Here is a 16,692-nt window from a genome sequence, read left to right on the forward strand (position 1 = left end):
GGGCCTAAAGAAACATTTTAGAGAACCATATAAATTAAGAATTGTATCACTGAATTAAGTAAGAATTAAAATCATTGCAAAGTAATTACAACAGCAGTACACAATTTGATAGCTGGGCAAAACTGAGTGACAGTATAATTGCAAAATATATACAATGCGTAGTGAGTAAATAAGTTTGATTTTACGTCGCTTTTAGCAATATACCAGCAATATCGGGGCGGGGCACATCAGAAATTGGCTTCACACATTGTTCTCATGTGGGGAAGTAAACCCGGGCCTTCAGTGTGACGAGCGAAAGGTTGACCACTGGGCGACCATAAAGCCCCAATAGACTTTATGAGCTGTTGTAGTTTAGCAACAGTGGACAAAGGCTTCTAATTAGATCTAAAGGTTGGATATAAATGGTAACATACCATCTTCACACTACTTTTTGTGAACGATTGGGGCAGGCGCTTGCCTACTTGCATGGTCAAAGTCCCTCCGGAGTGCTAAGTTCCATACCATTATTGTTAAGTCTGTTTTAGAATATTCCTGACACTTGACTCCAGAAACGTCCGAACATAGCACAATGCTACACCACAGCTTAAATTAGTTAGGAATATTAGAGAACCAATTATTTTTGAAAGGCAATGATATGAACGTCGACTGCAGGGAAACAATGTTTTTTCTTAATGGCAAAATGTCACACCGCATTTGTCTAAGAATATAGAATGCCTTTCTCCCAATAATACCATCATCCCTAAGAGAAGCTTTTCGATAATTTATTCCTAACAAAATTATGCATTTATATTACAGTATTTAATCAAACAGTAGGAATGAATTAATGCAAGGTTGCATTAAATCGATTCTCGCGCGCTTTGCCGGCCGAACATTATTTCCACCGAACTCCATAAAGTTGTCTCTTGGGAAGCCTTTTACGAATATCCTGTAACGCAAATTGCGACTGAGGCCAGGACCCCGTTCCTCGAGCGGTCATAGTGCTACGACAGTCGTAAGTCTATGTTAAAAAGTGTTGGTGTTGCATCACCTTACATCTGCGACCGCTTTGAGGAAAGGGACATCACTATGTACGTCAGTTTTCGATGTACGGAGCAATCATTTACATTCCAGATAAATGGCAAGTGGTGTCGATCTGTGTGAAACCTGTTCGTCTGGAAGTTTCAATCGAGTGAGTTTAGTTTTACGCTGCACTCAGCAATATTCCAGCTATATGGCGGCGGTCTGTAAACAATCGAGTCTTGACCAGACAATCCAGTGATCAACAGCATGAGCATCGACCTGCGCAGTTGGGAACCGATGACATGTGTCAACCAAGTCAGCGAGCCTGACCACCCTATCCCGTTAGTCGCCTCTTACGACAAGCACAGTCGTCTTTCATGGCAAGCGTGGGTTGCTGAAGGCCTATTCTACCCCGAGACCTTCACGGGTTTGGAGGTTTCAATCATCAATTTCAGGCACGTCGTAACGGATAATAAAACTTGTATTTCATCAACAGGAGACAAAAGAGTGTGTAAATGACTCCAATGCATAAAATACATGCCAAAATACCCACAATGTATGAGTTTGTGCCTTTAAAGTTTATGGTCACTGCTTATTTCGCCAACACGTTCGATTACGAATGCTGACATACATCGGTGGCTGTTGGCCACAGATACCAGTTCGAGATCTATGATCTTGCCGCGAGTTGGACCGGGTATATATAGACTATAACCCATGAAAAGGAAATATGTATTGCACATGAAACCCGATAGCGGCAGTGCCTCAATGGTCCAGTGGATTGGCTGGGACTTAGAGTTGCTTTCACGAAAGCAACCGTTACTAAGGTTAACCTAAACTCTTAAACCTTAGTGCCTTGTGGAAGGCGGCCTTGGCCTTCAGCAACCCATGCTGGACACTAACGGAATGTGATGGTCAGGCTAGCTGACTTGGTTAACACGTGTAGATTGATGTTCATGCTGTTGATCACTGAATTGTGTGACCGAAACGCGTTTATTTACAGAAAGCCGTTTATTTACAGACAAACGTATCACGGTGCCTCGGGTTCTACTTATAGTGTGAGTGGAACGTCCATGTTCAACGTCCATGGTTACTCACTATATGAAACTAGATTTTGTCCGGACTAAAACGAGCGAGAGTAACAACGTGCGTACGCACCAACACATGTGCATAATCGTTCTTGAAGGTCACATGCAACGTAAAGCACAAATTTGCAGTTTCTGATACCTTTCGGTATGCACTTACCGAAACAAACAAAAAATGTTAACCTATAAAGTTGAAGAAAAAACACAAAAAATCTCGATGAAAAAAAGCCCGCAAAATCAGACTTCGGACGACCCACTAATTTCCCCCAGCGCTGGGTGAAGAATTGGTTTCGTCAACACCTATGCCGCGCTGCTCTCAAAACGCATGCGCAGTCATTAGGTTCGCGGAACTGGAAACAGTATGCCTGCCCGGAGTATGAGGTCCTGAACAATACTTATTTTGGTTGCGTACATACACAAGTAACCTAAAAAAGTTACCTTAAAAACATGTTGATTGTGATAAGCAGACTCTGTCACAGAGTAAACTCAATGTCTGGGTTATTGACACCAATATGGCCGCCTGCCTGCCTATCTGCTAATGACAATATGCAATGCACAACTTCATTCAATGACCACATGCAATTTGAAATTAACACCTCTCGGGCCTATAAGCCATAAACATAGAACCGGCTAAGCGTATCGGAAAATGAACCAGTGGTCAATGAAAAGGATTCGTTACACTTGAGTACACTTGAGTGCACACCCATCGGCTCTGACTGGGTTCGGTATAGTGGCTCCTTCGTACAAAATATTGCACTTTTGATTTGCGATTATACGCTTATACTTTTGTTTATTTGTTGTTTTTTTCTTAATCAGCAATGCATTTTATATATCAAGAATAAGTGTTTTGGTTGCACGTGACATTTAAGTAATTGCAGTAATCATGAACGGGACCTTACCACCTTACCTGTACAGTATTATCTGTACAGAACCACCAATCACTGCGGCGCATTTTCAGTATCCAGAAGGGACAGATACCAGACAGTCGCATATAACTTAGGCAATACGGTAAAACCAGCCGCGCGTGGACAGCTTATCTGTGCTTATCCGGCGCAAGTCACGCTGGAAGCAGGAGCAATGAAAGCAGTACAGTTCCATAACTATGGTGGACCAGAAGTGTTACAGCTATCGACGAAAGTTGCAAAACCCTCTCCTAGCGAAAACCAGGTGCTGATACGTGTAATGGCGACAGGAGTTAACCCTCTGGACACATACATCAGGGCTGGGGACTTTGAGGAAGTCACCTTCCCCCACACCATCGGGTGGGACACTGCCGGGGTTGTGGAGGCGGTTGGCCCGGGGGTAGAGAGATATTCTCCTGGGGACCGAGTGTACACTGTGAAGACGGTGACCGGAGGATGTGCAGAGCTTACGGTGGCTGATCAAAATTATGTAGGTCATCTCGACCAAGCTTTATCATTTGAAGAAGGCGCGTGTATCGGGATACCGTATTACACAGCTTATAAGGCGCTCATATCCCTTGCACGAGCCAGACCCGGCGATAACGTTCTTATTCACGGAGCAAGTGGAGGCGTTGGTGTGGCGGCGAGTCAACTCGCCAGGGCACAAGGAATGAAGGTTAATGGCACTGCCGGTACCGACGAGGGAATAGCTTTTGCAAAAGAGAATGGCTGCATCAACGTTTTTAATCACAGGCACAGAGGACACGTGAACCAGCTTCTAGATGCAACTGAGGGCGAAGGATATGACGTTATAATAGAAATGGCGGCTCACGCGAACATGAACAAAGACATGGAACTGATGCGACGTCATGGAGGACTATAATTGTAGGATCAGCAGGGGAAGTGAAGGTCAGCCCTTCGTCAACCATGTTAAAAGAAAGCTGGTTCAGAGGGATCAGCGTCGAAACATCATCGCCCGACGAACTGGTGGAATTCAGAAACGCCATAGAAGCAGGTCAAAGGTCAGGTTGGGTCCAGCCGAAGATCGACTCCAGCTTCCCAATGCAAAAAGCCAGTGAGGCACATAAACTGCTTAATTCACGGAAAGGCGCAAAGGGGAAGAAAGTTATCACCATATGAAGCAATGAATATTATGATGTTCAAGAGCACATGTAACAGTTCATTTACGTCACTGGACATATTGTGAGATTCCCGAGGCAAGGGAGATAACTGACATCAAAACTCCAGTCTTCAATGAAACACCACGATAAAATCCTTTGCATCTGAAAGATATTTTTGGGGGCATGAGCACGGGATTCAGATCTCACTGTCCTTTTGTTGTTTCACCTTCAAATTTGTACTGCAGCCCGATTTTTGTACTGCCATAGAGATACGTTTGTACTGATTTATGAACTGAGATATTTTTCAAATATAACTGTCAATTACTTGATTACTGTTAACTGATTCTTTGTTTATTGGTTGTGCATCTTGTGGACATATCTTGACTTTTCGGCGACTTTTTAACGAACAGATTCCGGTTAACTTTTTAGTTTTATCTTGGTAATCAGCACGCAACAACATTCATTTACACTCACTGTGACTGCAAACAGAAAATGTAAGATAGAAAACTGAGTAATTGTCTTGTATGTAACAGTTCCCTTCGAAAAAATACATTTGAGCAAAATGAGCTCCATCCTGCCACAGATTTTCTGTTTCTGACACAATCTTTTATTAAAACGGAGCTTGGAGTATTCAGACCGTCATGTTTATCAATAGGACTGCACGAAATTACGGGCATGATGCAATGTCCATTAAAGGGACCAACTTATCAAAATATAAGCCTAATGTCCCCCAGACTGTGTAACACCAAAGTATTTAGTATTTCTGCTATATGTCATCGGTCTGGAAATAACCGAATCTTGTCCAGATAATCTAGTGGTTGATATGATGAACATCCATCTACGCGCTGACATGCAAAGACAAACATAGCACAGGTTGCTACAGATCAATGTTAAACCTGATTTTCTCAGGTAATAACCAAAAGTACAAAATTTGTGCGGTAACGTTGCCTTGAACAGTAGGCATCTACATGTCCGTAGTGCAGACATTAAAACGCCATGAGGATAAACTATGAGATGTTAAATTCAATATATCTCTTTGCTTGTTTTTGAAGCATACGTAAAGATTTTACAAGGGACATAACTCAATACAGTTCCTATGTCATGTGTTAAAGAATCGTTGCACTAAAATGCATATATGTGATTTTACGTTGCTATTTTGGCAGATAAATGTTTACAAGGTCTTATTAGCATTCTGCAAGAAAGGTGCTTCATAAAATGATTTTTTGCTCTGGGCCGTGATCATTCACAGATATCTTGATACATTTAAACAGAATGTTTTGCTCATTCTTAATTTCACATCCCTCAAACTTTGACAACACATATTCCACTACGTCAGATCCGCTTCAGATATTCATTTAAAAATTGCGCATATTCTGAATTTATTTTCAGAGTGTCCATAATTAGTTTTTTTTTCTAAAACGTGTGTTTCTTTAGAATGCTGGGTTTTACGTAGGAATTAAGATATCGATATTGAGTGAGTTTGAGTTGACGTAGGTTTGAACAGTATATCATTTATATCACTTCGTGTCTGCTTAATGTGGGGGGAAAACCCCGAGTTACGCGGGTCTCGGACTTTGTCTCGGCAGAGGGGTGAAGCTGCGGAACTTGAAAAATCATAAAGGAAACGAACGGGAACTGAACCCACAATCACAGGTTTCTGATGTGAATAAGAGAGGCAACTCTTCACAGCTACTTGCGGCGCCTTACACGACAGTGTCAATCCTTTGTTGTCAATCCTTTGTTTATACTGAATCATGCCGAGAGTGATTCAACATATCAACATTCCTTGCATAAACTGTACAGTTTGTTCAGGGTGCAGTTTGTTTTCAAAACTGTAAGATGTCATAACGCCATATGTAATAAAATATGACCTTATGACCTGTCTTAACCTTTAAACTGTTATCATCAGTTCTGGGCCATGGTAATGCCTAGAATTTGCTGGCGGGGGAATTGCAGACTCGTACCAGTTCTATTGGGCCACTTGACGTAATTTCCACAGACTTGCATGTTAATTTAGTGTTGCATAAATAGTTTTCATGAAGTGAGTTTGAAATACATAGATCTTTGTCAAGTGGCCCAATATAACTGCCACGATTCAGTATATTGGGACCGCCCACTTAAAGAAACGAAGCATCTATCTGCGTTTGTCCGACGTATTTGAGTTTACTACTCAATATAACATGACAGAAAGACTATAGACAATGAACATTGGGCATTGGGCATTGGGCATTGTATATCAAAAGTTACCGTCAATTTAGCATACAGCAAACGATTTAATTATATACAATTGAAGATGCCATAATTATTTTTGAGAGACAATAATGTGATCTAGCATAAAACCAGTGTGATGTGAATAGATTAATGAATTAAACTCATCAGCATGACGTGTAATTAAAAGCTACCAATGACTGTAACAGCCTTTTATTGTTGTTATTTAAGAAAACAGACTATACTTTAATCAGTCTTAAGCGGCGTAATAAAAACACAGAAACATTGACATCAATTTCATTTTGCATGTTGACCATATCTTTGAAATATTTTGATTTTGTTTTCATATATCAACTGCCCACAATGGCATGTCACGAACGGCATGTATTTTGGTGAGTACAATGTACACATAAATTAAGATTAACAGTACTGATAACACTTGCTGTGAATAGACTGATCCAGCCCCGGCAGATAAACCCCGCCCACAAGTTCCTGACTTTGACGTTAGAAGGTAATTTCCCATAAGACAGACCTCCCAAGAGGCAGACCTCTTAAAACAATACATTTTTTATTTTATTTTTGAAGAAAAAGAAGACTGACCGGGTTTACAATAACGGTATGTGCCCAGATAAGAATATATAACATTCGGTAATAAGTATTGTATTATTAATTCATTTAATGAATTAAGATTTTTAAACTAAGACATATTGCATAAACATATATTTGTATATCAACGTATATTTACTTGTGAAGGCCTTATGCATGGGCCTCTCAATATGCTACGTTACTTTGTATAGGAATAACATGCAGAGGACCTTTTAGACCAGTTTATACAATCTAGTAATTCAAGTATTATTCAATCATCAAAAGGATTTTATTATTCAATGTCTAAGAATGCACTTATTCCTGATCCTTATTTTAAAGTACTCTTTCAAAGTAAAATTTCGCTTTCAAAATTTAGGACAACAAATCATATGTTACTAATAGAAACAATTCGTTGGCGATTTATTTAAGAAAACCGATTTAGTAATCTTTGTAATCAAGCTATATGTGACGAATTCCATTCTTACTAACATGTCCATTTGTTGAATATCGAACATTAATTTTATCAAAATATTTCTGTGTGAGTCCCCCAGTCTGTTAATTTATCTTCCTCGTGAAATGGGATTATCAGCCACTCATCCTCAAATAATCCAAATGTATATGACACTGTTTGTGTCTCTTCTAATGATACCATGTGAACATTTTATTTATGTTCATACATGTACCTGTATGTTCAGTATATCACCTTTTTGTGTATTTTTTAGAATATAATTCTGTTCTGTTCGTATACTCTGTAGTGATTTTGGGTTACCTCGTTAATTAAATAGGGGTGGACAGCATTCTTCAACTTCTTTGAGAGGTATTTTAGAAGCTGTATAGGTGATGGAAAAACAAGTTCTATGGATAGTCAATTTCAATGGGTTCTCACTGTGTATGTCTTATGGGAGATCTGCCTTTTGGGATGTCTGTCTTTTGGGAGTGAACAGGACAACCACGTACTAATCGGTATGCCACCACTGATGGCGTAACTTCAACGCTTGTGGTGCTTGTGATAGATGTCCTAGCTCTCACTTAGCCAGATTCTGTCAAAACGGGTCTCTCACATAGCGAGAGTGGGATTTGGCTGACTGGGGTTAGTGTTTTGATAACACTTAATCCAGATGAGCCATAATCTGTATCAACAAAATGCGCAAGTGAGAATTGTGTTCAGGAAACGCCCAGTTGGCGACATTAGTGATATTGTGTCAAAGGGAGACGTATTGATATGGTATTATTTGAATTCTTTTGGAGGATTTCAGGAAATGCTCAATTAGAGATATTAGTGACATAATTGTAACAAGTTTCAAGATTATTTGTGCAAAAATAATTAATATTCCGTGCACAAACATTTAGGACTCTGATTACACAATGCCTTTTAGAAAGTGGTCAGATGTAACATATGTTATATTTGGGATTTCACTTCCTCAGTCAAGTACAAATTCTAGTACTTTTTTGCTTTGAGTCCCATCCGGGATTCGAACCTACACCCCCAGAGTCAGGCACTAATCGCCAGCACACAATGTCAGCCGCCTAGCCCGCTCAGCCACCGTGACTTCCACAGTTCCATTTACATGTCGTTTAAAGTGCCCATAAACCACAAAAAGTTGCATTTACTTTAGAGTATGAATGACCTCATCACTGCATTGGATTTGTATATGACTATCACATTTTAGGGAGTTCCCATACTTTTTCCCATAGTTGTTTGTAGTAGAAAATAAAAAAAAAAAAAAAAAAAAAAAGTATAGAATAAAAATTGACAACATTTAAACGAATCATATTTCTTTCACAAGCCGATTAAATGTTAATATTATCTGCTGAACATATAAGTGTCTAAACGTTATAATACAAGTAGATTATTCCTCATGTGTCCATCATTAACACCGTCACCCTTATAATGTTAACGTAATTGATTATATTCAAAGACCCGAACAATACATACTGCAAATGGAACTGATGCAATCACTGAGTGAAGGTATCTTATCTAAAATAACATATTTCTAGAATTCCAAAAAGACCCATCCCTAACAAAGGTCACGATGTATAACACGTATGGTCGCATGCTCAGGTATTACCTATTTAAACAATACTTGCCTCGCTGCTAAGCTTCCACGTCTACTTCTGAAGATAGAGACTGCCTCCAAGTTTGGAAAGACAAAAATAAATAAATTTATATAACGGCTTTATCGGAGGACTGTTAATCAATCAGTCTCTATTCCGGTCCCGAAAAGGCCTCAGGCCTATAGTGCACTATTTACATTGCCGCGTACACGTTAAAGGAACAACACGTTTTCTATATACAAATGACTAGAAAATATACATTGACAGGTTTTCAATTTCTTTAGGATTTGATAATGATTACACGATGCCATTTAGAAAGTGGTCAAACGCAACATATGTCATATTTGGGATTTCACTTTCTTAGTAAAGCTGGCGATCCGGTGCCTGACTCTGAGGGTGCGGGTTGGAATCCCGGATGGGACTCAACCCAAAAAAGTACTAGAATTTGTACTTTACAAAGAAAGTGAAATCCCAAATATGGCATATGTTCTCTGGGGTTTGAACTGTTTAGAAGTAGTGAAAACTTAAGCCTGTTTGGGTGGACATAATGTTACTTACTAGTATATATTTGCTTCCAAGACTACTGCAGTAGGGCATACAAAAAGAAAATGATACTTGCCTTCAATTGCATTTACACTAAATGACTTACAAGTTCTATGTTCTCTAGTCATATCTACCTATCTACGTGGGACGGTGGGATAGCCTAGTGGTTAAATCGTTCGCTCGTCACGCCGAAGACCCGGGTTGATGTGTGAGGTCCATTTTCTGGTGTCCCCCGCCGTGATAGCGCTGGAATATTGCTAAAAGCGGCGTAAAACCACTAACTCACTAATTTTGTACGTTTCTCGGTTAGAAGTTGAAGAGATGAGCATCGGAATCTTGTTGAGCTTACTCTGCACTTTTCACATTTAACCATGACGTATAGGGTTCTGTGTGGATCTGGGTTTTATACAGTAACGGTAGGTAAGTGTCACATTTGCTTGAATTATGTACTTTTTCTGGCCAGTTTTTAAAATACAGATCTTTTAGTGTTTGGGTGTATGATTTTGTTGTCGTGGTTTCGCCAAATATCTTCAAATCCTGTAGAATTTTTAAAAATCTCAGTCATACAGTTTTTGTGTCCATTTCTATCTTATAAAATCATCATATTATAACACGTCTTTAGTAGACGATAGCTTGGCATGCGTATTAACCTTACCCAAAACTGAACTGCTTTACAATAAGAATGTATTTTATTACAGGCATACAAATGCAAACTGTTTTAGAGGCATTTTAGAAGTTGCTGAGCTAGAGGGGAACTAACAAGTTTTATGGATGATCAACTTCTTTATTTTCACAATGGCGACGTTCGGTATGGATTCTTATACCGTTTTCAAGTTTTATACAAAAGCACCATTTCTAATTTTCCAAGGGTATTTAATCCCCAAATGTCTGCGCCATATAAAAGAATAGGATGTATTTTACATCCAATATTTTTAAATGAATTCATAGAGATCACCATGATTATATATTATATTATATCATATATTATATATGACCATGATAATTGATTAGTGAAATATACGCCCAGATATTTGCTAAAAATTGTAGTTCAAGTTTACAATCGTTAACACCATTTTCTCTCACCCTACTCTCACCAACAAAATGTGGCGCCATGGTCGACAGGTAAACAAATGCCTATAATTCATTCAGACCGGAGCGGAGGGTGAATCAATATTCTGTACGATACATCTCATCAGTGTACTTGACACTTTCAGCAATGAGAATATTCAGACTTTTATTGTGATAAATCATAAAACATGACTGTCATTATTAATGACAAACCGGAAAAATGTGCATTTTGGTAATAAAGATACTTCTCCATTTCGAATGGGATATACATTATTCGATGTTTCATTATATAACCAGTCCCCGAAACGTCAAATACACGCTTACAGAAAAGTCATCTGATTATCTCTATCAAAAGCTCATTAGTCTAGACGAGTCCGATCACGGACCATGCTGACGCCATCACGTGATGAGATGGTGGTGATCACGTGGTATATTTCACCCACGTACAATGTAACATATGTCTGATCATGTGCTTGCGGGATGCGTGTGGAGTACATCATGTACACTAAAACAAACGCCATCTGTCCCAATTAAGGGAGATCAAATGTAACTTGTTAATGTTTAACCCCACATTCTACAATATGACAGTTATTAGGGCGACATGTAAACCATCGAGTCTGACTCACACAATCCGATGATTGATAGCATGAGCATCGATATACACAATTATCACATAACGACGTTTCAATATATTCATCAACACCTTGGACTAAACAGTCACAATCCAGTCACAATCAGATTCGAGAGGAAGTGAAAAGCACAAGCTTGACAATTATACGAATGAGTGATCAGTGTTGATATCAGTTCTCGTAAGGAGGTAGAGGCGGTGGTGTGGCCTTATGGTTAAAACGTCCGCTCATCAAAAAGAAGACCCAGGTTCGAAAATGGGTATTCTGTGTAAAGTTGACCCGTGAAGGTCCCGGGGTAGAATAGGCCTTCAGCAACCCATGCTTGCCATAAAAGGTGACTATGCTTGTCGTAAGAGGCGACTAACGGGATCGGGTGGTCAGACTAGCTGACTTGGTTGACACATGTCATCGGTTCCCAATTGCGCAGATCGATGCTCATGTTGTTGATCACTGGATTGTCTGGTCCAGACTCGATTATTTACAGACCGTCGCCATATAGCTGGAATATTGCTAAGTGCGACGTAAAACTAAACTCACTCACTCACTCACTGTGTAAAGTTAATTTTTTGGTGTTCCCCGCCGTGAGTGAGTGAGTTGTGTTTTTCACCACTTTTAGCAATATGGCCACAATATCACAGCACGGGCCACCAGAAATGGGCTTAATACATTATACCAATATGGGGATTCGAACCCGGTTCTTCGGCGTGACGAGCAAACGCTTTTACCACTAGGCTACCCCACCGACCCTACCCCGTCGTGATGTTGCTGGAATATTGCTAACAGCGGCGTAAAACTAAAGTCACTCACTTACACATTAGGAGTAGGCGTATCTCGCCTTACTGAGAGCATCCGCCAATCTTTAAATTCGCAATATGTTTCGGATTGTAATTTCAATCTCTCGACCCATTTCTCATGTTGTTGACATAATCCAGATCTGTTGTAAAACTATGAATGAATTCTTATCTCAGCTATTGTTTCGTCATTCTCGGCACTGCACGTAAATCCCATGACCCATGACTTAGCTAAATATTTCTCACGCACGCACAGATAAGCAGGTGGTCACGTGACCCAGGCGACGACAAGTGGTCCACTATCAGGACACTGTCGGACGAACGGTGAAACAGTTAAGGACACTTATATAATGAAAGGTGTTTGCATAATGAAAGTGAATGAGTGCATGCTCTTTGGGCAAGGAAAGAACGACTGAGCATCTATCACATACTCAAAAGAAAAGAATGTTTCTTGTGAATGTGCTCACTTGATGAACGACTGAAATGTTCTTACGTAACGAAATATGAACGACTGAAAAGTGCTTATGTAGTGACAGTGAACGATTGTAAGGTGCTTATGTAGTGCCAGTGAACGATTGTAAGGTGTTTATGTAGTGCCAGTGAACGATTGTAAGGTGCTTATGTAGTGCCAGTGAACGATTGTAAGGTGCTTATGTAGTGCCAGTGAACGATTGTAAGGTGCTTATGTAGTGCCAGTGAACGATTGTAAGGTGCTTATGTAGTGCCAGTGAACGATTGTGAGGTGGTTATGTAGTGCCAGTGAACGATTGTAAAGTGGTTATGTAGTGCCAGTGAACGATTGTAAGGTGTTTATGTAGTGCCAGTGAACGATTGTAAGGTGCTCATGTAGTGCCAGTGAACGATTGTAAGGTGCTTATGTAGTGACAGTGAACGATTGTAAGAAGCTTATGTAGTGACAGTGAACGATTGTAAGGTGCTCATGTAGTGACAGTGAACGATTGTAAGGTGCTCATGTAGTGACAGTGAACGATTGTAAGGTGCTTATGTAGTGCCAGTGAACGATTGTAAGGTGCTCATGTAGTGACAGTGAACGATTGTAAGGTGCTCATGTAGTGACAGTGAACGATTGTAAGGTGGTCATGTAGTGACAGTGAAAGATTGTAAGGTGCTCATGTAGTGACAGTGAACGATTGTAAGGTGCTCATGTAGTGACAGTGAAAGATTGTAAGGTGCTTATGTAGTGCCAGTGAACGATTGTAAGGTGGTTATGTAGTGCCAGTGAACGATTGTGAGGTGGTTATGTAGTGCCAGTGAACGATTGTGAGGTGGTTATGTAGTGCCAGTGAACGATTGTAAGGTATTTATGTAGTGACAGTGAACGATTGTAAGGTGCTTATGTAGTGCCAGTGAACGATTGTAAGGTGCTTATGTAGTGACAGTGAACGATTGTAAGGTGCTTATGTAGTGACAGTGAACGATTGTAAGGTGCTCATGTGGTGACAGTGAAAGATTGTAAGGTGTTTATGTAGTGACAGTGAAAGATTGTAAGGTGCTCATGTAGTGACAGTGAACGATTGTAAGGTGCTCATGTAGTGACAGTGAAAGATTGTAAGGTGCTTATGTAATGAAGGTGAATGAAACACGATTACTAGGTCATGAAAGAAAACGAAGGAAATTGACTACAGTAATGAAAGCAGACGACATGTTTTAGTTTATTCCACGTTCATTATATCAACACCCTTCACTCCCTCACGGTCATTATATAAGCACCTTTCAGTCGCTCATATTTTATTACACATTATATGGCCGACACGCTCTGTATGCGCATCGGAACTGATTTACAACTGCCTGTGCCCAGTTGCCACGAGCTGCACGGAACACTGTTTTAGTACCCATGTTTACGCTGTTTTTGACAATGTTTCATTTCACCCTAACTCAGAGAATATTGATTCCGCTGCATGTTTCTAGTTCCCATCAAACACACAAAAATTGTATTTACCTTAGGGTAAGAGTGGTCTCGCCATGTTAAAGTTTAGAAATGAGTATCACATTTTAGGCTGTTCCAATACTATTTGTTTGTAGTATAAAATGCAAGAGTACACTGCAGCTTACAAATGAATGTGACACATACCGAAAGTAAACAAACAAGTATTTTTTATCACCAAAGTGAAAGAAATGAAAAGGAACCACCATTGACTGGTAATTATTTAATATTTAAATTTATTCATAGAACTGAACAAGTTAACCTTACCGATGTAATGGGAACGCATGAGTCAATGTTCAGCATTCAGTGAAACTGCAATCTGCTCATAAAAGGAAAACTATCAATAGAATGTAAAGTATGTAACGAAAGTGATGGAATGAGTGTTAATTACATAACTAAAGAAAACAAACGGTGTGCTACTAACACTTTTACACATCTAACAATGAATTAGGTGAATAACAGATTTAAGTGAGACCGTTTCTAAATAACACGGGGGCGCTAACCAGATAAATCACCGAGATATGGCGTGTTATTAAACAGAAGAAAATATTCGGAGTGAAAATGTAGATCGAACACCGATTCATCTGATCCTGGAACAAACAAGGGGCACAACTCTGCACATCGAGCTGCGGGTCCATACACGAGATTGTCATTGGTCACCCTCGCTCCCAAACACTCATACCCTTATACGTTACAGCTGCATACCTTACATGTTATAGTCTAAGACAGTCATACACCGAAATCCATACGCTTTCTAATAAATAAATAAATAAATAAATGAGTGAGTGAGTGAGTGAGTGAGTGAGTGAGTGAGTGAGTGAGTGAGTGAGTGAGTGAGTGAGTGAGTGAGTGAGTGAGTGAGTGAGTGAGTGAGTGAGTGAGTGAGTGAATGAATGAATGAATGAATGAATAAATAAATAAATAAACATGAAAAACAAGAATAAGGAGTTATGCAACGATGCTAACATCGATAAGATGACGTCATAGTATCAGCAACATATCAGGATCGGGTGGTCAGGCTCGCTGACTTGGCGTGACACGCGTCGTATCCCAATTGCGTAGATCGGTGCTCCTTCTGTTGATCACTGGATTGTTCGGTCCAGACTGCTTTACACATCACCACATACCTGGAATACAGTCGAGTGAGGCGTTAATTAAGAACCATCAAACCGACCCTATTGCGCAGATCAATGTCCACGATGTAAGTCACTGGATTGTATGATCCAAGATCGATTGTTAACAGACCGCTGTCCAGCTGGGATATTGCTGGGTGCGGCGTTAAACAACAAATAAACAAACAAACACTTCACTAACTTTTCATTGTAAGTCCTACTATAAACATAAGAATCGGCCTACGCTATAAAGAGAATGTGGTAGGTTACTAGTGCTCCGACGACAAACTGACCAATTTCAGACTGGGAGTGGCGCGATGCACTGGTAAAGATAAATACTAGTACATGTCTCTTAAGGTGCGGGCTATGTCGGATATTTTGGGACTAAGTCCGAATGTATAGCCACCCACAACTTGTGGGTACACACGTGTTTAACCTGTCTGACCTGTCTGACAAAATAAAGGTATTTATCTATGTATTATTTATTTGCATGAATCGCGAAGAAGAAAACAAATAAAGGCTGATATTTTGGAGAAGGACCTTCAGAGAGACTTAAAATTTCAACATTCGCATGATCGACGGGGATATCGAGGTATCTACGGTTGTTTAGCTGAGGGACTGTTCTAGCTGAGGGACTGTTCTTAATTCATGGCTAGGGTTTGAGGTGGGGGACTTGGGTGATGTCATTTATGTGGTGCGGCATGTTCAATGTGATTGACAGCTGTTGAATAAATCTAGCCAACGGATATCCCAATAACCCCTTTTGTTGTTCAGTGAATCTGACTGACGAATATCCCAGAACCTGTTATTGAATGAATCTGACTAACTGGTATCCCAGTACCCACTGTTGCTGAATTACTGTTGTTGTTGAGTGAATCTAACGAAATGATACCCCGATATCTGCTGTTGTTGAGTGAATCTGACCAACTGATATCCCAACACCTCCTGTTGTTAAGTGAATCTGTTAACTGAAATTCCGGATACCTACTGTTGTCAAGTGAATCTTACTAACTGTCTCGGTCCGTAATGGATATTCAATGTCGTTATTTCTTAAAATGTGATGTTCCGCTCGGACACACATTCATATATAAATTTTCGTGAGGCCGGACTTGCTGGTTTGGTGTCTCTCAGTGCTCATGTTGTCAATCACTGGATTGTCAAGTCTAGACGCGTTTATTCTCAGACTGACGCAGCGTAGAGACTTCTGCTGAATTCTTATGCTGTTTCAATCCAACCAACCAACCAACCAACCAACCAACCAACCAACCAACCAACAAACAAACAAACAAACGTAGGTATAACCCCTGCAGTTAATGGTCAAATCTCAGTAAAACCGCTCGGTGATCGCACACCCGAATTTTTGAATGACTCAGACAGAGTAAGTGAGTGAGTTTAGTCTTACACCGCCTTTAGCACTATCCTAGCAACGTCACGACGGGGGACACCAGAAAAGGGCTTCACATGCACTGCGCCCATGTGGACAATCGAACCCGGGTCTTTAGCGTGGTTAAAACCACGCGGCTACTCCCACCGTCCCAAACGTCTCTTTGCACCGCATTGCATTATAGCAACGCAACATGCACAGCGAAATAGGGGCCCTAGCTCATCCACCGTGTTCCTTTTGAAAGCGATATACATGTTCTCCCATTTAA

General features: G+C 40.2%; 1 protein-coding gene and 1 pseudogene across 2 annotated transcripts in view; both read left to right on the forward strand.

Moving 5' to 3' along the window:
* Window positions 1-16,692, forward strand: part of LOC137262209 (large ribosomal subunit protein uL11-like) — a 394,062-nt gene that overhangs the window by 40,094 nt on the left and 337,276 nt on the right. The window lies entirely within an intron of this gene.
* LOC137261362 (zeta-crystallin pseudogene) lies at window positions 3,128-4,443 on the forward strand (annotated as a pseudogene).

The sequence above is a fragment of the Haliotis asinina genome, chromosome 14, assembly GCF_037392515.1.
Source record: "Haliotis asinina isolate JCU_RB_2024 chromosome 14, JCU_Hal_asi_v2, whole genome shotgun sequence".
NCBI classification, from domain to species: domain Eukaryota; kingdom Metazoa; phylum Mollusca; class Gastropoda; order Lepetellida; family Haliotidae; genus Haliotis; species Haliotis asinina.